At 35.1% G+C, this 21,748-nt stretch overlaps 1 protein-coding gene and 1 long non-coding RNA gene across 2 annotated transcripts in view; one reads left to right on the forward strand and one right to left on the reverse strand.

Annotated features, from left to right (window-relative positions):
• The window catches only part of LOC112652565 (uncharacterized), a 37,318-nt gene extending 31,130 nt beyond the window's left edge, over positions 1-6,188 (reverse strand). The window contains exon 1 of the long non-coding RNA XR_004808399.2: positions 5,989-6,188. This is a non-coding gene — a long non-coding RNA (uncharacterized LOC112652565). The remainder of the gene's footprint in view (positions 1-5,988) is intronic.
• The window catches only part of RSRC1 (arginine and serine rich coiled-coil 1), a 397,789-nt gene that overhangs the window by 290,939 nt on the left and 85,102 nt on the right, over positions 1-21,748 (forward strand). The gene's annotated exons all lie outside the window — the stretch shown is intronic.

Here is a 21,748-nt window from a genome sequence, read left to right on the forward strand (position 1 = left end):
ATAGTTTTCCTGTACACCTCCAGTTATCTATCATAAGGTCTAATAAAAACTCATTCATATAGCAACAAAAGTATAAGATAATAATTTTTTTTAAAGATTTTATTTATTTATTCATGACAGACACAGAGAGAGAGGCAGAGACACAGGCGGAGGGAGAAGCAGGCTCCATGCAGGGAGCCCAATGTGGGACTTGATCCCGGGACTCCAGGATCACACCCTGAGCTGAAGGCAAGCACTAAACCACTGGGCCACCCAGGCTGCCCAGCATAAAATAATTAAAATAAACTTTACTGGTTTTAATTTTGAAAATGCTGAGCACTTTTTGTATGCAAACAACACTGTTTAATTCTAGGAGACAGTTCAGGTACTGCCTTTGATGGAACTTATGTTGGAAAAGCAAATAGGAGATAGTTATTTGTACAACTAATAACTCAATAATTTTCATAAGTACAACGAAAGATAAGAATAGACTAATAAGAGCGTATAGCTTCCAAGGCTAAAAAGTACATTTATTTTTCCTCTATTCAACAGCATTTGAAAATGTACCATTTGTTTAGGATAGAGGAAGATTTTTCCAAGGTGTGAAATTTTCAGTGTTAAAATCTGAGGGAAGTCTCAGGCAAGAACATTGGTCACACTAGGACCACGGTGCATTTTCAAAACAAAGACCTGTATGGATAAATCCACAGGAATAAGATGATTGAGAATAGCTTAAATGAAGCTAGTAGGGTAGACCAGTAGATGATTCATGGCTTTATAAGTCATGTTAATGTTCGGATTTTGCTTTTCTTCGTAAGTAGAAAGCTGTTGTAGGGCATGGCATGATTAGAATCCATTCTTAGAAAATCCATCTGCCTCTTGTAAAAAGAATGGATTTAGTGGTGATGGTAAAGGTCATGTGGTAGTGGTGATAAGGTTGTCACAAAACTAGTTTTAGAAAGATTAGTGAAGTTATTTTTAGTGATTAATGTGAAAGATGACGATGGACTTAGCGTAGTGGCAGTAAATATGGGGAGAAGTGGACAGATTAAATTATATGATATGTTAGATGTAGAATTGGTGAAATCCAGAATTAATGAGTGTGGGAAGGTCAGGTAATGGCAGAATCAGAATAACTGGCATCTAGAGAATTTGAGATAATAGAATATTCTTAGTGTTGAGGGAAGGAAGTGGCCTTAGGCTAATGAAAGGACCATGCAACATATAATGCGAAATGTACCACAAGAAATGTAAGAAAGTGTATTAAGCTGCATTAACTATGTGCTATCATTAGAATATAAGAAAAATATGTTATTTGAAGTAAGGGGGGTTGCAGGGAGGAGAAATAAAATGGAGACAAACCAGCATGATGATAAGTATATGGCATTTCGGGCTTGAAAGCTTGCATCCAAATCTGGGCTCCACCACACTGCCTATCAACTCTATGATTTTAGTTTGTTATTTAGCTTTATAGAATTGTAAGGTTTCTTGTAGGCAATAAAGAAAAACTAAAATAAACTAAAACTAAAATTTACAAAGATTGTACAAAATGCAAAAAGAAAAGTATAGGATAATATCTACAATAAGAACTACCAAGAATAAATCAATACGTGACAAAACTACAAATTTTTAAGCTATTTGAGGAAAAAACCTGCTGACACCTTGAACTTCCAACCTCCAGAACTGTGAGAAAATAAATACCAATTGTTTAAGCCACCACCACCCCTCCCCACCCTCCACAAAGAACATAAAATGTTAAAATGATTCAAGAGAGAAAGTAAGGAATAGAAACCATAATGTAAGAATAGAATAGGATGAAAAATGTATAGGCAGATTATTGGTTCCAGATTTGAAAACTCTTTTACTTGCCCTACAGACCTTAACATCATGAACCACAGATGGCAGAGTCAATAGGTCATTTCACAAAATTTTCTTAAGAAGAAAATTTCAAAAGGTAAATTACTTAAAAAAAAAAAAAACTGGGTTTTTGCTGTATGGTTCAGGCATTATTAAACATTTTTTGCCACCTATTCATCCCCAATCCTAGAACAGAAGTGTTTCTGATGGTGTATATGTGTTTAGTTTTCATCAGAAATTGATTTTATTTCATATATATAACCTAAATCTGGAAAAGTTTCAGTTCTTTAATAAAGAATTTAAAAGCTTCATTCCAAAAAAAAAAAAAAAAAAATCATGTTGAGCGAATTGCCAAGAATAGTCAAAACTGTGAAGGAGAAAAGGAAGGAAAGAGGAATTTATCCTGTCTTATAGTAAGATTCTATATCTAAGCTACAGTAATTAAAGTGGTGTCATCAGTGGAAAGGAAGAAAGAGCCAGAAACATCCCCATACACAGATGCATTTCTCTACCTATATTACACATAAGTGAGGGAAAGTTGGGGCTTTTAATAATAGTATTGAAGGAATTTGTTATTTGTATGGAAATTTCAAAAGCTTAAATGTAAAAAGGAAAATTTTTAAACTTTTAGAAGAAAACGGAGGTGATTAGGTTTGCGATCTAGGGATAGGAAAGGATTTCTTTTTTTTTTTTTTTTTAAGAGATTTTTATATATTTATCCATGAGACACAGAGAGGCAGAGACACAGACAGAGGGAGAAGCAGGCTCCATGCAGGGAGCCCAACGTGGGACTCAATCCCGGGTCTCCGGGGTCACGCCCTGAGCTGAAGGCAGATGCTCCCCTGCTGAGCCCTCCAGGTGTCCCAGGAAAGGATTTCTTAAACAGATAAAAGTATTTAAGTTTCATAGAAACTGACAATTTTTTAATAGAAATTGACAATTCTTAGTACATGTTTTTAACAAAAGCTTAAATTTCAATATTATCTGGAAAACTCAGTCTAACTTGCGGATGTATTTGACCCTTATTACAGGGCTGTGTGGTGTGCATTCGGCAAATCTCATGTAGGTGAAAAGTTTATGCCAGTCTTAATATTAACAAGTAGTTTTAATGAATCTTATAATAAAGCTTTGCTTTTTTATTCAATAAACCACGTAAATGAAAAAGTGCATGTATATGTATATATATGAGTTTTAAAATGCAGTAAAATTAGACACCTCTGAAGAAAAATGAAATAAAATCAAGAATTGCCACAAACTGGGAGAACATCCTTACAGTATGTATAATTGACAGATGGCCAACATCTAGACTATACTGTATAAAGCAGCCTTTCAAATCCTAGAAATCAATGAGAAAAAAACGGTCTTACCACAAAATAGGCTAAGGATAGAGGCAGTTCTGAGGAGAGTAACTTTAGTGGCCAATTTTTAAAGAAATCCGAGAACTGCATATACATAAAAAAGGAGATGTCATTTCAGACCACGGGGGTTGTTACAAGTTCAGAAGTCCTACAATTCCAGATGACAGCAAAAATATAGGACAGGAATGATGAAATATTATCATTTATTAATTTGAATTTATTATAATATCCTCTGTATTTTGATAGTTTGAAATGTTTCATTACTTATTACATTTGTTTTTAAAGATACTATTCTTTTAAGTAATCTCTACACCCCCTATGAGGCTCAAACTCACAACTCTGAGATCCGGGGTTGCATGCTCTCCCAACTGAGCCAGCCAGATGCCCCTTATTACTTTTATTTTAAATAAAAATGTCCAATGAATTTAATGATGCAGAAGTCACTGAAGAGTAATTTTGGTTGAGTGGTGAAGTTAGAAGCTATCTTAGAATGGATGGGAGAACGAGTGGGTGCAGAAGAATGAGACATAGTGATAACTCCTCAAAGAGAGTGTTTACAGGGGAGTTGGAAGGGAAAGGGGGCTAGAATGATGTCACAACCTAGATGAATAACTCCAAACCTTCACTGAAAGATAACAAACAATTTAAATAAATAAAACACATACTACTGCGCCATTAGATGGGAAGAGTCAATACTGTGAAGAATCCATGGTCTCCAAATTAATGTATTACTTTAGCAGTTGTTCAGAATTCCAACAGGTTGTGTTGTTTATTTGCAGTTTCAGTTTTGGGGTGTGGAATTTAACAAAAATAATTCATCTGAATAAAACAAAATGTTTATCTAGAGGAATAATTCCATAAATATAGCCAAAAAATTTAAAGTAATAATAATGAGGTAGATTTGGCTTGACCAAATGTTAAAATATATGTATCACTAAGTATATAAATCAGCAGATAAGTGAAAATTACAAGGTTGAGAAAGAGATCAAATTGCATATGCAAATTTATAACATATAAGTGATTTTTTTCTTTCTTAGTCTTATATTACATAAATGAAGTCTATATTCTTCTTTTTTGTATCTACATTTCTATCAGAATAATCTTCCCAACTTGTTAATATTTTTAGTTAGCATAATTTTATTGACATTATATTTGTTCAGAAGGTATAACATTAGCCACTTGCCTAGATGAATATTTTTATATTATTGTTTTTTCTATTAAAATAATGTTCAGTGAGGATCTTCCTGCATATTTCATCTTAAACTTTGATTTACATTTTCAGAAGTGAAATTATTGTATCAAAGAGTGTGAACTATTTTTGGTTCTTGAAACATACTGCTATATTTCTCTCTATGAAACCACAGATATGGAAGCATTTAACATCATCTCCCATTTGGAGCATTAATATTTCAAGTCTTTTTTTCACTCTAACTAGAATGGTAGTATTTTTTATTCTGCTATCCTCTAAGAAAGGAGTGAGGCTTCCACTCTCAGTGTTGCACATATATGTAAGTCTAATAAACCTTCAGCCAGATTGTCTTGGCCACCTTTAGTCTATACTGATTTCTTTGAGATGCCACCTTATTATACAAATTTTTAAGTGAGAATGCATAGCTGTTTGGTCAATACAAAAAGCAAAACAGAGTAGAAAATAAATTTCATCCTCATTAATCTATTAAAGAGGTGAAGTTACTCCCCTAAGGAAACAGTACTGGGGAAGAGCCTCTTTTAGGGTCAGCTGACCTGGCTTTGAATCCTGGCTGTGTCCCTGAATAACTGTGTGACCCAGAGCAGTGTGTTATTCCTCTCTGTGCTTCAGTTTCCTTAACTGCAAGGAAATAAACCATATGGGATTGTTGTGAGCACTGGATGAATTAATACTTGTAGGACATTTAGAAAGAGGCGTGGCACACATTAAAGGTTCAGTAAATGCTGAATTGGCATAAACGTTTGTCACATTTTCTACTCTACTTTTTAACAACAAAGCCTAGAAAGCAAAAATTTACACGATCTAGAATTCTTATCATCTAAGATTCTGGATCTGAATTCTGTTCCACCAATTAGATGTATTCATATGGACTTTTTCAAGTGGAAGTGGTGTCTCTTCCTGCTGCTAAGTCGTTGCTGTTAGCAAGCGCCCCCATGGAGACCTGGAGTTCTCCAGCTGTGTTCCAGTGTCTAGTCACCAGCTTTGTGCAGATGGAGCGTCTTGTGCAGTGGTGACTTCCTGGTGTGAGGTAAAGTCGGGCATTCCTGAACTTTGGAGTGCAAGTGCCAGCCTCCTGGTTTTTCCAGCATCCTGCCGGTGGCAAAGGGAGCAGCTCTCTGGCAGGCGGGATCTACGGGGGTGTTTAGGGCATCATCTGTGGAGGGCTAGCCCAGGCCCAGGGCCCCACCCCTCTAACAGTTGTAGAAGTATCCAGCCCCCTGCATGGCCAAGTCCCTGTTCATGCAGCTGTGATAGTACCGCCACAGGGAACAGCAGTGGTAGCTGGGCTGTCTTCGTTACTTTTATTCGGACTCTTGCATTACGCATCTTTCCAAAATCGAAAAACTCTAAAAGCAAGGATGACAGTCATTTGTAATCGATCATGGTACTTTTCCCTCTGGACAGCCAGCGACGGAGTCCTTCTCAACTCAGAAACCAAGGGGGCCACAGTCATCAAATGGGACCTAGTTTGCCAGTCTTGCTTTTTTATTTGTTTTTCCTTATATTTAGCTTCGTTCCAGCTTTATATTACACACATTATACAGCTATATATCCTACACAGAATTGGTTAGGGTTTATACTAACCTTAGAAGAAAAGTGGGGGCGTGAGGAGACAAACTGGTGTTTGAACCTGTGTGAATTCGTTGGAACCATCTAGGAAAAGGGAAATTCTACTTCACTTTAACATGTATTTCTGGAGCTTCTACTGTTTACCAGTTGCTAGGCACTGGAGATATATGTATATATGACACATTCCATATTCTCCAGTTGCTCACAGTGGGAAGACAGACCTACAAATAAATTGAATTCTGTGTTAGACCACAAGCAGCTTAAGATCAGTGTCTTGTTCACTATCGTAACCTTATCAGTTCTCACAATGCCTGGTACATAGTATGTGCTCAAGAGATATTTTTAAAATAAATAAGTGAAGTGTAGAGTATCAGATCCAGTGAGGATAGAATAGAACTAGTTAACCCAGGAAAGTTAGGAAGAAGTTTTGTTGATATTCTGGTGGTGTCAAAAAATGGCTCCAACAATCAAATTCGATTCAGGAATCACCGTATCGTAGAGAATCTGAGATCAATGAGCTCTGCAGTAAAGATACAAGTTAATTTTGTTCAGCCAAATATTTCTCAAATATATTTGATTGAATATTTTATTTTAGCACTTCATTGTGTGGAAGGAACCCAGTTTGGGAAATGCTGGTCCAGTTTTTTCCTGAAGCTAATAGAATAGGTAATGAAAATTATTTTATGATGCTAGAACATTTTGACTTTGACAATAGCATTTAAAATCTTGGTGTCATCAACTTGGTATTGTGATAAGTTACAGATACATCACCACAAAAAAGTATGTCTAGTAAGGCATATCTTTAGTTTTTATGTTACCAACTAACACTGTTTCTCACTCCATGCTATAAAGACAGTATTTTAAACAATCCAGATTTTCTTTTTATTGAAAAAATTAATAATAGCTTTTTAAATGAAAATAAGTCATTTAAAAGTTTTCTTTTTACTTATTTGGCTCATTTCTTTTATTACACTAAGCGCCTCTATCAATAGTCTACCCACAATGCACCTCTCACAGCTGCGACATTTGTAGCATTCAAAAAATGATGGCTGTGAAAATTTCAAATAAAACGTTTTTATCTAAATCGACCCTGTATTAAATTCTTCTGGATGATGCTATTTTGTGGTATGTTGCTAAACAAGATACTCACATTAAATAGAAATTTAAACTTTAATATGAATTGTAAAGCCACCTTTGGGAAAAAATCCTGGTCATCCCTAATGTGGGTAAAATAGGCTTTAAAAAATTGCTTAACACTAAGAATTTTTTTGTTACGTATTAATTTCCCCCTATGTGTTTGTGTGTTATTAGCTTTAGTAAATTGTTTTGCTTCTGAAATGTATCTTAGATGACTAAAAATAACATCACAAAACGTGTTTGTTATATTCTTAATTGTTTTGACCATAGAATTAATTTTAAAGTCAAAAGGGGCATTGCTTTTTCATCATTTCCAGTTCAGAATATTCAGCATGTCACAGATGTTCATGAATAATGTCCATTTAAAACTGTTGGCAAAGAGTGCTGGTGAGTTGGCTAGATGAATTAAATGTTGGGGGGATCTGACAGGCAGCACGCTGCTTTGTGATCATTCCAAAGTTCTAATAATCTCCCTCACCTTCTCTGCCTGCCACTAATGAAAGAGAATAGGTGATTGCACCTCCGGCTATGTTCTGCGCCTAATGACTCCTCCAAAGGCAGATTTATGAAGAAAAAATTAACTTTGAATGAGGATTGAATTGGCCCTGACAGTCTGATAGACTGTGACACAGATTCTGTGGCAAAACAGACGTAGCCCTAATTGATTATCAATATTTTAAGCAAAGTGATGAAAATAAGCATTAAGTGATGAGAAAGGCAGTCTTAATACAGTAGGCAGTAACCAGGACATAAGAGAGTCTTTGGGGAGGTTTGCCTTGATTGCTATTACTGAATTTTATCTGTCAATTTTTACCTTTGCTTCCCAGCAGCCATTGTCCCTCCTTGGTGTACTTTCTTTTCCTTAAAGATCTATGACTAGAATGCTAATCTTTCTGATAACACTGACAAAGCTATCTGCAGCCTCTTCCTCTAGAGAAGTTTGTTTAATATTTAACTCATTTTGAATTGAGATTAGCTTTCCTCGTTTTGCAGAACTGATGCTTTTTGTGACGATTTTGGATTAACACAATTTGTGCAGGTACTGCTTCTAGATTGGTTATTACCCATAAAATACATGCTAGCGTAAGATATTACACATCACGTGTTTCATAATTTTAGGCAATATTTCCTTTGCATCATTTGTAGCAGTGACTTCAGCCTTAATCCTAGGAATAAAATCAAACCGTTTTCCTAGAAATATTACATACACACACACACAAAGTGAGAGTCTGTGTATATACACTATGGTTACTTACCAAGTATATACGTTTTCAGACTAACAACAAAAAAATCCAACCTGAATAAACCTACGTTTATACGGTGCTTCAAAAATTAATTGAATAACTTTTGAAATTGTTATGTGCCTTTATTCTTACAGGTTATATTTAGTCCTCTATATTAGAAGCATAGAAAAAAGATCACCAAAAAAATCTTTAGCAGTTTAATTCAGTATTAAAATTGATGAGCCAAGAACATAGTATATGACATACATAATGATGGGTTTGTTTACTATTAAATAGGTTTTAGATAAATTAGCTTATTTAACACAAGAACTATACATTTTTCCCTCTTAATTATTAGTCATCAGTATTCATATTGTTTTGTGAAATTAATTTCAGCCTGAAATTGTAATTATTGAAAACTTCATATAAGACTTACCAAGGTAACTGCGAAGAAAGCTTAAAGGAGACATTTTAGTGTTTTCCAAAAGTCTCTTAAGCAACATACTAGAGATAAAATGAAGATAAGACAGAGATGATACACAGGACAGTGCTTCTCAGTCCTTCTCAAACTGTGACATGCAAAAGGATGATGTGTGGTTGGCACAGTAGGCTGAACACTCTTGTCCACAGGCTGCTGGCTCTGGAACTCCAGCCACCTCGGACCCTGTCTGGTCACCCTTAGGGCTAAGAGGATCAATATTTTAGCAGACCTGCAACTATTTGCAGCCCAGTGATTGGGAAGCTCTGCATGTATCACAGTTATAGTACTACATTTATAAACCTAGATTGAATAACAACAGCTTGAAATTTAAATCTTCTTAAATCTAAGTATTTAAAAGATATTCTAAAAATTACCCTATCTAAAAACAGAAAAACAAATACAACTCTAGATACAGGTTTTGCTAGATGGAAAATGATCTTAGTCATATTTTCCACCTACTGTTCGCTATAGCATCTATTAAAATCATTCAGATTTTGATCTTGGTTTGACCTCGTGAAAGCAGAATGTACATTTAAACTTTATCTTAGAAAATCATTTAGTAAAATAAAATTATCTTTTGACAGATTATAATTTCATTTTTAGTGTCCAGAATAATTTTTCTGGAACTCTAAAGGACCTTAAAACTAGTCAATTCCAACTCTGCCACTTGACTGGGAAACTGCAGCGCAGATGGTGGCTAAGCAAGAACCCAGTTCCTCTGATAGATTATTCCCTTTCAATGCTTGAATGCTTAAAAATCTTAGTATGAGAACCTCTAAATATTGTGTATTACAAAATTACGTATTATACTTTCACAGCTATGAGAAGAAACTTGTTAACAGTTTTCACTTCTGAACTAGATGATACATTCAGAAACGTTTTTTAAAATGTAGTGCCATTTGATTTATTTTTACACGGTGCCTGCCCTAAAAGCCTGGCACTGTTTCCGTGTTCAGATAGCCGTAGAAAAATAAGAAATTATCTATTGTGCTCAAGTTTTCTTTATGCTAAATTATTTTATTATCATAAAGGTATTAAAATATACCGTAAATAAACAATATTCTAGTTTAGGTGAGAATTTTATAAACACTTACGTTGAGTACTTTGTCCTCTGTCATTCCATTTGTTAACATTCCAACAGAGGTAGGAGAAGCAGAAAGATAAATTATTCTTGTTGCGCCACCTAGCGAAATTCAGGTGCTGTATATTTACTACAGTGTGTTTTATTTGGGGGAGGCTGTCCTTGAGCTCCCCTTTGCTATGCCTAGATTATAGCGATAAGTTTACAAAGGAGAAGAATCTAAAAATCGTAAGTCTGCGGAGGCTGACTTTTTTCATCGTAGTTTGGTTTACAAAATTTTCAGGACTGAAATATTACTGGTAAAAATATACTCATCTAATCTCCAAAGGCATTGCCTTGAACAAAAATACAAGGAAATGAGTGAAGTTTTCACAATTATGTTCTTCCATTTGTAAATCTAAGATTTTATAAGATGACAATATGTTCCAGAGAAAGGTTCAAAATTCTGAAAATAGGCGGTATGAAATCAGGCAGAAGGTTTTGTATAAAACATTTTAAATGTCTCAAACTTAGCCTTTTAAGGTAAAATACACTGATGTTTTTCTTTAATGAGGTTATGTTTCATCATAAGTCAAAAATATCTGCAAAATAATTTGTGCTATACTTACATTGAAATGAAAATGATACTGTTATATATAAAAGTGCTGGGTCTACTGATTTGTAGGAAGAAATAACACTGTTAAAACATCTGTTATTAAAATTTGTGTTTTGGGGTGCCTAGCAGGCTCAGTAGTTGAGCGTCTGCCTTTGGCTCAGGGCTTAATCCTGGAGACCTGGGATCGAGTCCTGAATCGGGCTCTCCGCAGGGAGCCTGCTTCTCCCTCGGCCTGTGTCTCCGCCTCTCTCTCTCTCTCTGTCCCTCATGAATAAATAAATAAAATCTTTAAAAAATATATAAATAAAAAATAAAATTTGTTTCAAGTATTTGAAGTGAGAAGTCTTTTTTTTTTATGTTGTTCTCTAACACCTCGTAAGCAGTCCACTGCTTCACTTAGAGGTGTTAATTTTTAATATTATTAAATTCTAAGGTCTTGCTTTCAAAATGTTGGCACAAGGTAAAATAAGAATACTATTGCCATTGGTATTGTTTTGTGTTGATATAATAGTAAGTACCTAATGTAAAAAAAAAAATCAAGGAAAATAATTCATCCAGATGGGAGAAAAATTTTCCCTCTGTATCTAAACTTGTTATGTATGAGAGATATAGGATTTGTGGTGGCTGTAACTATAATTTTGAAGATTTTTATTTGATTTGGCATTTGATTACGGTGAAAATACAAAATTCATAATGATTGCTTTTAAATATGTGTTATACAGGGAAACTTCTGAAGCATATAAATCTAAATATTGAATCATACCTTGAATAAATTTTTTGGTAAGGGAAAGATTCACTCTTAAAATCAAGTGGATAGGCATATTTACATATGTGTAGAGACATAAACATGCATTAAATTAATATAATCTTGACATTAGAAGTTTTGAGGAGTTACGACAGATTTCATAGTTGGAATATAATATTCATATGACTAGAATGGAATGTGCTAGTTAATGTAATTTTCTGAGACACTGATAAATCTCAGAATGGCCTCTATTGTCATAGATGTTCCTAAAATATTTAAGTAACCGAATAAAATTAAATCTTTAATACGTTGCTATTCCTTAGAGTAATTATTTTGTACATTAATTTTCAGCTTAGTTAAATAAACAGTTATTTAGGAGCTAATGAGCCATGTCTGACACTACAGGATACTAATATCAGTAAGAAAATGACCTCAAGTAGTTGGCAGTCGGGTGCTAAAGAAAGACATATCTAACTGGCTACACTAGAGAAATAAATATAGTCCTCTCAGATCTAAGAGGAGGACTTCATGTTTCCTAGGATAGTGGACGAGGGCGTCATGGAGAAAGCTGTAAGACATTGAACAATTACTGTGAACGTAGATGGAGCAGGCATGGAATACAGAGCTAAGTTTGTAGTTGAGGTAGAGCATATCCAAGAACTTTAAAATCATGTCTATAAGCAGTTCTCTTTTTCAGTTTGAAGTAGGCCCATATCAGAGTCTGTAGAGTTTCTCGGAGATATCAAAGAAACCACGTTGCATCTACTTTAGTGTAGATTTCTCTAAATGAAATTTTGCAGCAAGGAAAGGATTCACTACTAAAACCTTGGAAGTAGGCTAAAAATGTATGAACTATGCCATGCCTGATACAAATACATGTACCTTTATATAAAAAAGTACTATAGGTGACAGTCCCAGGTGGCTCAGTTGGTTAAGCGGCCAACTCTGTATTTTGGCTCAGGTCATGATCCCAGGGTCACAGGATCAAGCCCCGTGTCAGGCTCCGTGCTCAGTGGGAAGTCTGCTTGTCCCTCCTTCTGCTCCTCCCCACCGCTCACTCACTCTTGCTGTCAATCTCTCTCTCTCTTTCTCAAATAAATAAAATCTTGGGGATCCCTGGGTGGCTCAGTGGTTGAGCGTCCACCTTTGGTCCAGGGCGTAGTCCTGGGGTCCCAGGATCAAGTCCCACATCAAGCTCCCTGCATGGAGCCTGCTTCTCCCTCTGCCTGTGTCTCTGCCTCTCTCTCTCTCTCTGTGTCTCTCATGAATAAATAAATAAAAATCTTTTTTTTTTAAATTAAACAAAATCTTTAATTTTAAAAAAGGTACTATCGGTGAATACTAATATCTGTAGGACTGTAAGGATAATATTGCATATTTTACACAAATACAATAGCTGACCTCTATATGATACCTGCCATGGGATATGTACTATTCTGAGTGTCTGGTATATAGTAACACATTTAATCCTTACACTAATGCTGTGGCTTATAATGAAGGTGCTGTTATCAACTATTTTTAGGTGAATTAGCTGAGACACAGAAATTAAGATGTTTGCCTTAGTCCCATAGCTAGTTAATTGTAGAGCCAGGATTCAAACCCAGACACTCTGGCTTCAGAATCTAGTCCTTTAACCTCCCTGTAATACTTCTTAGCAATTCATTATGTCCTGATTATAGCTGTTTCATTAATAGATAATGCTATAGAAGGTATCATATTCTAATGAATGTCTTCCAGTTCCTTATATATCCAAAAGCTCTTGGATAGAGATCTGTTACAATATATTATTGTACCAAATTCCCAGGGTGTAATGTGTTATATGTTAACAGACATCAGTATAAGTAAGTACTATTTTGCTCTTTGGAGGTTTTTTAAATATCTTTTTTTTTTCTTTAAGATTTTATTTGAGAGAGAGAGAGAGAGAGGACAGGAGCAGAAGGAGGGGCAGAGAGAGAAGTAGACTCCCCACTGAGCAAGGAGCTAGCTCCCTGCAGGGCTCCATGCGGCTCCATCCTAGGACCCTGCGATCATGACTTGAGCTGAAGGCAGACGCCAACCGACTGAGCCTTCCAGGTGCCCCTATTTTGCCACTTTGAAGCTACAACTATTTTCAGCTACTGTAGCTCATTTTCTTACCAGCATTTTCTCTCCTTTTTTGAAAAATTAAGAACAATTTGATAAAGGCTTAATTTAGTAAACATTCATTAGCACTGAACGGAGTTTTGAGGATGCAAAGGTGAATAAGAAATAAATATATATGAAACACACGGTTACAATATAATATCATTTATGCCAAAATATAGTTTCTACAAGAGCAACTAACTGTCTAGAGTTAAGAAAGAATTCTCATAAAAGGTTGCATTTTAAAAGTGAAAAACACAGGATTGTGAAAGAGTGTGTGTGGTATATTTACCAAATGGAACTCAGTTCTTAGTGTTTGGAGAATAAAGGATATGGATGGAGTGGTGGCTGATTGGGAAATGGCTTGGGACCATCTGGTGAAGGATCTTGTAGGTCATACTAAGGATAATGAGGTTTTCTGACTATTTTTGTGAGAGCACTATCTTGGGAAGATGGTGGCTTCCATTGAGCTTACATTGCAAAAGTAATCTTGTTCCACAATAGATTCCCCTGATCAAAAGTAGTCTGAATATCTTTGCTTAGCTTCCAGTCCCCAAAGGTTCTTTAGAAAGAAGGACCTGGTCCAGGAATACTTTCACTAAACCAAACAAAATTATTCAAGACTTAAGTTTTAATCATTAAAGCATTCTCTATAAATCTCTTGATTTCTTTGCTTCTCTAAATTTGGGTTATAATGTATATTTTTATCTCTTGGCTTCTTGGCAATATTCATCAAGTCATATATTTTTTGAGCATCTACTATATAGCAGTATATTGAGTAGTAGTGTTAAAGTGATGAGCTGGAAAGATAAAGTCCGTTAAAATATTTTGTTTTGAAGATCTTATTTTGACAAAAGAAAAAAAAATTTTGTTCATATCTTGGCCATGTGACTATCCTTTCATATCTTGTCCTAAAAAGAAGAGAAAGATTAATATTATTATCTACATTTTGCAACTGGGGTTCCTCAAGCACTTTTTCAAATTTACTTACATAATAGTACAATTGTTTAATTGTGTAAGAATGTAGTTTCTTGAATACTAATCCACCATGCCCCCTGCCCCAAGGGCATCTCAGTCCTTTGGTAAAAATGTCTTTATATTTAGGGATTATTTTGGTTTGTTTTATTCCTATATTTACATCATGAAACTTTTAGGTCCCTTCTTTAGAGCATTCTATTTGTATCTGATTTGCATCAGATGATTGCATCTGATTTGTATGCATCTGAGCATAATCTCAAAATATATGAAGCAAACACTGACATGATAGCAATGACAAACTTTGAATCCCATTACCATGATGGGAGATGTATTAAAGCAAAAACAAGCTACCAGATTAGGTCTGGTGAATACATATAAGATCCTCAACTCAAGATAGGGAATATATACATTCTTTTCAAGCACTGATTAAACGTTTACAAATTTGACCATATACTGGTTAATAAAGCAAAGCTAAACATCAAAAATTGTCATTTGCACTGCATTCTTTATAATCAGAATGAAATTAAATTAGACCTCAGAATAAAGAACACTAAATAGTTTGCAGATTTTAAAATATCCTACTAACTCATGAGTCTACCAAAATAAATAAATAAATAAATCTTTTGAGACAAAATGAATTTAAATTCTGTATTTCTAAATAAAAATTATGTTGAGATTTTAAAAATACAAAATCTCAACCCACCTTTGGCCAGGAATCTATGTTTTAACAAGCTTTCCATGTGGTGCTGATACATGCTAAAGTTTGAGGACTATTGCCTAAATAATAATGCAATAACTTTATGCCTACTTGAAAATATCTGGCAACAAAAGGGAAATTATAAAATATTGATAATGATTAATACTGGAACTAGAAAATCACTGGTAGTACCTGTTTTTAAAAACAGAATTCTAGTTTTGGAAGACAAGGCCTCACCATCATAGCCTGTGATAAAATGACTGTAACAGATCTTTGCTATATAATTTTCTTTGATTCTGATTTTATAGTGTGATATTGGAAGTAATTCCTCTATTTCAAAACTACCATATGGAATTGAAATAAGATAAAAATTTCAAAAGAGTACCATATTTCTGTTTTCCTGAATATATGAATTTCTTCTGTTTGGTGTACTTATTTTTTATACCTATAAAAATATGTAAGTATACATGCCTTTTTATCACCAAAACAATTTGAAGAATGCCGAGAACCTATATTTTTTTATATATCATGTACCTTATTAATGGACAGACCCAACTAGTAGAAAATGTACCTATAATATAAATGCCTTTGAAATTTCTTGCATAGATCTTAATTTTCTTATATATTTCATACATACATTCTTAATCATTTCTAATCTGGAAGAAATCTAGCTTATTATTTCTATGATTCTCAATTTGTTTATATTCAGCTGTTTCTGTTTGGGACTGAATTCAGGTGCTGAAGCATCAATACAGATCATGACTATGATTTTTAAGGGACACAATTTTTGTTCTTCATCTCTTCTACCTGAAGCTACCACTGCTATTATTTAATTCACCTATCACATGAGAGAAAAGAATGTGCCTCTTCATTAATAGCCTGGTAAAAGGTCATGCATTGGTCCAGTTTACAGTTCACCCTGGAGAGTAAATGCAACAGTTTCATTATCTGCCTAATTTTCACAGATCTGGGGAAGTAGAAATCTCAGAGATCATTCCAAAACCAGGTCACACCTCCAGGGTGCTTCAGTTTGTCATCCAACAAAGCCTGCAGTTATTAATTTTGAATTGTATTTGCAGTGTTCTTTAGCATAGTAGGGGCACCCTAATTAGTAGGGCAATGATGCCACTCCCTCTACCAGAATGTGGTCTATAAAAAGTGCATTTAGAACATACTTTTAACAGGATAAATCAGGACATGGCATAAAGCTCCTTTGGGAAAAATTTGTGGACTCAGCAGTGGAAGTCTGCATTTTATCAGAATGTTAGCATTTTTAGTGTAGAGATGTATGTATTAAAGCACTGAAATCTAGCTATTGGCCTCAGACCTAAATGATGAGTCTCTCAAGTTGAGGCAACCAAAATCATGGCATGTACTTAAATATTGAGCATTTCATATCCTGAAATGAAACAATCAACTTCGCAATATTTATTAATAGCATGGCAGGTTCACCCCAAATTATTTACTCTCATGCTTATTTTATAATAGCATTTCATTTATGACTTTCTGACAATAATTAAATTCTAACTTAAAAAACTATCCTTTATTTAGAGGCACTAGTAGAATTAGATTTGTATCATACAGGCCATTTCCACAGTTTTTTAAAAAATCATTATAATGAGAAGAGCAGCCCCCAGACCTGTTAGAGTTCTTGACTCAGTCACGTATTAAGTATGACCTTAAGCAAATTATTAAGCCTCTCTGAAACTTTTTCCATTTGATAAATTTGACATGTTACATTTTATAGATTTAAGGTGTCCAGCCTCTTCCTATGATATGTGTACGTGTCGTAATGTGATTGCCCTGAAGCAGTACTTACCACAGTACATCACCGCAGCGCACGTCATTGTTCTCACGACACTGTGCGTTAGGTTTCTGTGGCTTCTTTACTGGGCACAGGTTTGTGTTCTTAAACACCAGGAGTCTTGTCCCTCTACCCTCCTCCCCTGGTATGTACCATTTCATTCTCTGGTATATGTGTGTTTGCAGGCTTGACTTTTTTAGATTTAACATGTGGGTAGTACCATTGCTTGTCCTTCTCTGACTTAACTCAGCATAATAGGCTCATACGTGTTGTCACCAGTGGCAAGGTGGCCTCCCTTATGGCTCAATAATACTCCATCCAGTGTGAACACCATGTCTGTTTCCCCCCATTCATCCACTGATAGGCATCAGGGTTATTTCCATATCTTGGCTGTTGTAAATAATTCTGTAATAAACGTGGGTGTGCATGTATCTCGTCAAAATCTTGTTTTCATTTCCTTGGATCTACAGCCAGAAGTGGAATTGCTGCATCATGTGGCAGAACTATTTTTACTTTTTTGAGGAATGTCCATACTGTTTTCCACCTTCCCACCAGAAGGGGATAAGGGTTCCCTTTTCACCACATCCTTGCCAGAGCTTTGCTCTTGTCTCCTTAATGATTGCCATTCTAACAGGTATGAGGTGAATATTTCATTGTAGTTTTTATGTGTATCTCCTTGATAATTAGTGATGGTGAGCATCTTCTCATGGGCCAGGACTGATATCAATGAGCTTCTCTGTTTTCTTCTAAGAGTTTTATGGTATCAGGTCTTATATTCAAGTCTTTGATCCATTTCAAGTTAACTTTTGTATATTGCTATGAGATAGGGTCCAGTATTATTGCTCTGCAGGTGTTTCTTCAGTTTTCCCAGCATCCTTTGCTGAAGAGATTCTCCTTCCCCCATGGGTGTTCTTGGCCTCCTTGCCAAATATTAGCTAACCATGTATAATGTGACTGCATTCTGGGCTTTCTGTTCACTGTTCCATTGATGTATGTGTCTGTCTTTATGCCACTACCATACTGTGGTTATTACCATGGCTTTGTAGTATAGTTTGAAATCAGAGAGTGTGATACATCTGGTTCTTTTTTCCTCAAGATTATTTTGTCTATTTGAATTTTGTTTATTTTTGTGGTTCCCCACAAACTTTCAGATTGTTTCTTCTACTTCTGTGCAGAAGGCCTGTGGTATTTTGATGAGAATTGCATTGAATCTAGAGATGACAATAAGTAGTATGGCCATTTTAACTTTTATTTATTCTTCCATTTCATGATTATAAGATGTCTTTCCATTTGTTTATGTCTTCTTCAATTTCTTTCAACAAAGTTTTGTAGTTTGATTGTATAGATCTTTCACTCCCTTGGTTATCTTAAGTATTTTATTGTTTTGATGGCATTGAGAATGGAATGGCTCTTTCTTTCTTTCTTTCTTTCTTTCTTTCTTTCTTTCTTTCTTTCTTTCTTTCTTTTTTTCTTCCTTCCTTCCTTTCTTTCTTTCTTTCTTTCTTTCTTTCTTTCTTTCTTTCTTTCTTTCTTTCTTTCTTTCTTTCTGTTATTGGTGTGAAGGAATGCCACTGATTTCTGTAAACTGATTTTGTATCTTTTGTGGTTCTCATGTGCCTCTTTTGTGAGATCATTGGTTAATTCCATCGGTTTTTTTTCAGTTGACTCTTTGGAATTTTCTATATGTACAATCTTATTGTCAGCACATAGGAACTGTTTTATTTCTTCCTTCGTAATTTGGGTTCCTTTTAGTTTTACCTAATTGGTCTAGCTAGGACATCCTGTACTAAATTGAATAGAAATGATGAGAGTCAAAAAAAGAAAGAAAGAAAGAAATGATGAGAGTCTTGTCTTTTTCCTGATCTCAGAGGAAACTCTTCATTTTTTTCCATTGAGTATGTTAGCTGTGGGTATCTCATACAAGGCCTTTCTTATATTGAAGTATGTTCCTACTATACCAATCTGTAGAGGGTGTTTATCATAAAAGGGTTTTTTGTATTTTGTCAAATGCTTTTTTCTGCATCTATGGAGATTATCATGTGATTTTTACCTTTTTATTAATATGAGTACATTTACTAATTTGCACTGAAATTTTTGGAGAATCATATGAAATAGCTATATCTGAAAATCCTTAGCACAGTAGCTGACACACAGTAGGCCGGCATAGGTTTTTGTTTTCCCTTCAAGAACTGATGCCATGAAAGTGAATAATACAAGTAAAAATAAAGAATTCATATTTCTGAAAGAAGAAACACCCTTTCTAATGTAAGAATAAAATAAAAATTTGGAAAAGAAATATGGCATAACTTTTTTTATATGGAAAACGATGACATTTCATCCTTGATTTCTGGCATATATAATTAAGCATTGCCAATTCCAGACTTTGGTTCTTATTTTCAAAAGGATTGCTTACATTTAGTTACTCTTTAAAAATATAGTATTGATAGTGTGTTTGAAGTTACTGAAATGAATAAGCATTAAAAATCACTTAGCAAAGTCTACAATATGATTCCTTTCAAAGAGAATAATTCTAGAACTCCAAACCCCAGAGTTTTTCTAAAATGCTGAAACATCTTTCTTGGAATGGGGGCTATAATGGTGGCCAGCTGACTTCGACCTGACATCTAGTTGATGGATGTGCAATAAGTCAAAGGAACACAGAATGATGAAGTTATTTTTATTTTCCATATCAGCATTCTGTAGAAAAGAAAAAAAAATCTAGTATTGCTTTTTTTTGAGACTAGACATCACAGCAGTTCTGTATCCCCATGGTGTTTTTATTGGATTGTTTTCAATTTTTTTAGACTTTTATTCTTAGATTTTAGTTAATGACATCCTTGTTACTGTGGCTAAGCAGTTTATTCAGATTACAGAATGGGAAGTTGGGTAAGCATCCAACATCGAAGCAGTTGCAGTGAAATGTAAAGCACGGTCAGAAGGCTATAGGACTTTACACATTTCTTAAAAATCTATTAGTTATCCACTTTTTCCTCTTAAATTATAATTAGATCTATTTGATTCTTTCTTTGCCATTGGAATGCTCATGGATCCAGCAGAAACATTAGGAAGAAAAATACCTATTCCAGTGAAGAGCATTAAAATATTCTAGGTACAGCTGCACATCTGTTGGACATACTTAATGTGTCATTCAGCAGTGAAATTGATCATCAGAGCTTTTCTGATAAATAATATAGAAAATTCTCCAGTAGAATACAAAGAAAGGGAGATAAGGTAATCCTGCAAGTTTGGATAATCTTTAAGCCCATTTAAGGGTATTAGAATTAAGAGAAAATCCAGAAGACATAGCATAGGATAAAACAGCAAAAGAAAAAGCCTTACTTTGGAAACTATTACAAAGAACACAAAAGGGAATTTTATGTAAAAGCAAACAAACCGAAATAATCCAGTATGTTCCAAACATTTTTACTCCCACATTGGTGCTTAAAGAAATAGGAAAGAATTAAAAGATATATAATTTTGTAGTTTTCCATTTGTCATTTGCACTGAATCATACTGTTGTTTTAACAATTTGCGGAAACAAATGTAAATAGTCTGCTGAGTTATAGAATAACTTTAAGCATGAGATGATACAGAATCACTTCTAGACTTCAGAATAATCATGCTTTGGCAGAATCAGAACTATAAACACAAAGAACAAACTGATGGTTGCCAGAGGGACGGAGTAGAGGGTGGGCAAAATGGGTGAGGGGGAGAGGGAGATACGGGCCTCCAGTTATGGAATGAGGGAGTCCAGGGAGGAAGCAGCGGAGCGTAAGGAATACGGTCAATGATGAGGTAACAGCGATGGAGTGGGACAGGTGGGGCGACACTGTGGTGAGCACAGCACAGTGTATAAACTTGTCAAATCACTATATTATACACTTGAAACTAATGTAACGTTGTCGGTCAACTATACTCAAATTAAGAAAAAGAATAATTATGCTTTGGAAGTAATAGCTCCTGTCTCGATCAAATGGGAAGGTTTTATAAAAAACTAAATGATGAGATATCTTTATGCCTCTTAGAATCTGAGTTAGAGAAAAATTAAAATAAGTTGGTGAAAGCATTAGACTAGGTTAGCATTTCCCAAGTATATTTTTTATTATCAAAAAAAAAAAAAAGAATGGTTCTTGGTAATATTAAGTTGAGAAACACAGGCTACGTAAGTTAAACAGGATTTTAACTGCAGAATATTGCAGAGCTTTAAATTTGTCAGTGAATATTGTGACCTTCCATGAGGGAAGATCCAGTCAGTGTTGTGTTGCTCCATCTTATTCCACTGTGGGAACTTGTTTAAATGGAGAATCATGGGGAATTCATACTCCATGGAACACAGATAGAATGCTGGAACACACGCATAATGCCGCGCCAGAAAATCTCTAAAGCTCCTTATAGCGCTAGACATAATTTTCCGAGAATTTGACTGCACTGTCTGTGATTTGTAGTGCAACTTCATTCTTGACTTGCAGTCATTTTGAATCGATAGGGTCTCCCTAGCAGTAGACAGTCCCCTTTGGGGACTTAGCTCTGTCTGTGGTTAAATGTCCCTTGGATCCTATGACAGCGTACCTCCTGGCTTTCTTCTTCCTAATGTTTATTCCAAGGCCCATCTGGACTGGGTTGAACCATAAAATTTAACTGTGCTGGTTCATGGGGACTTCATGACCCGAAGGACTGGCCTGTCCTTTGACAAGAGGCAGCTCAAGTATCGCTTTCTCCTAGAACCCTTCCCTGACCGTGTCCTCTTCCTTCATTACTTCCAAAGCACCTGTATATAGGTATTTGCTTGTTTGTTTTTGCATTTCCCCTTCTAGTCTCTTCATCTCTCAAACCTCAGCACTGGCTCAGTGATTAAGGTACAGTTTTCTGCTGGAGAATTTTCTATGTCATCTGTTTTATATTTTCTTAAAAAT

This window comes from Canis lupus, chromosome 23 (assembly GCF_003254725.2).
Source record: "Canis lupus dingo isolate Sandy chromosome 23, ASM325472v2, whole genome shotgun sequence".
Taxonomy (NCBI): domain Eukaryota; kingdom Metazoa; phylum Chordata; class Mammalia; order Carnivora; family Canidae; genus Canis; species Canis lupus.